This window comes from Pinus tabuliformis, chromosome 8 (assembly GCF_031772625.1).
Source record: "Pinus tabuliformis cultivar Carrire ecotype Pingquan chromosome 8, CPIR1, whole genome shotgun sequence".
NCBI classification, from domain to species: domain Eukaryota; kingdom Viridiplantae; phylum Streptophyta; class Pinopsida; order Pinales; family Pinaceae; genus Pinus; species Pinus tabuliformis.
Window position 1 is genome coordinate 941271991 of NC_142294.1, and position 1536 is coordinate 941273526.

Here is a 1536-nt window from a genome sequence, read left to right on the forward strand (position 1 = left end):
ATTAATGACTTTAGGGTATACATCTTATATTCTCATATAGTAGGCTACGTTCCAAATTTAGTAGTCAAAGACATCCTAACTCAAGAAGGTCCAGATGGAAAGAGGGGAAAGTGGATTACTACTATTTTAGAGTATGATATAGAAATCAAACCTACTAAGTTAATCAAAGGCCAAGGTTTAGCCAAGCTCATGGATGAATCAAACTGTCAGGCCTTGGATATAAACTTTATTCCAACAATAGAAAATGAAGAGGAGATGGCGACTCCACTAATCAACCAGGCCTTTATTGAATCACCTTGGTATGTTGATATTATTTATGTTTTACAGAACTTACAAGCTCCTCCTGAATTATCTAGGAATAAAAGCAGGTTTTTAAAGATGAAATCCTTGAAATTTGTATATTAGACAGTGCTATGTTTTGGAGAGATCATGAAGGTATTCTTCTTAATTGATTATTAAAAGATGAATTTGACAAAGTTTTCCAAGAGTTTCATGCAGGTGATTGTGGAGGACACCTTTATTGGAAGACCACTGCAGATAAAATCCTTAGAGCTGGTTTCTATTGGCCTACCTTGTTTTATGGTGTCAAAAATATGTGACCTCCTGTCACAAATGTCAAATTTTTGAGGGGAAGAAAAATCTTTTACCTTTACCCCTCAAGCCAATCTCTGCTGAAATACCTTTTCAACAATGGGGTTTAGACTTCATTTGTGAAATTCACCCACCCTCCTCTACCTAGCACAAATGGATCCTCATAGCCACATAGTACTTCACAAAGTGGATAGAGGCCATACCTTCAAGGAAAGCCACGGACGTTGTTATCATAATCTTCCTTGAAACCAATATTCTATCAAGATTTGGATGTCCAACTAAGCTCATTACTGATAATGAAACAACCTTTAAATCCAAAAGAATGATAAATTTATGCAATAAATATCATATCGCCCTGGGTCATTCTATAGCCTATTACCCTCAAGGAAATGGACTGGAAGAATCCTCAAACAAAAGCTTGGTAAACATCATCAAGAAGTTACTAGAGGACAATAAGAAAACTTGGAATAAGAAGCTAGTCAATGCCTTATGGGCAAACAAATTGACTACTAAGAAATCAATTGGTACTTCTCCCTATCAATTAGTTTATGGGGTGGAAGCTATCTTTCCATCCTCTTTGGGAGTACCAGTAATGAAGATAATTCAAGAATTGCAGGTTGAACCAAATAGTATCCAAAGAAGAATCAGTCAAACTATTCATCTTCAAAAAAAACCAGGGAAGAGGTCTATATCAGGTCTCAAGTTGTGCAGGAAAGTGTTAAAAAGATTTTTGATAAGAGAAATAAGGCTGCATATTTCTACCTTGGAGACAAGGTGCTCAAGTGGGATTCAAGGAGGGAAGACAAAGGTAAACATGGGAAATTTGATTTCCTATGGAAAGGTGCCTATATCATTTATGTTTACAGAGGAAATAATGCTTTCTTCCTAAAAGGAATTGATGGTACAGAATTAAAAGGTGGGCCAGTGAATGGTCGAATGCTAAAA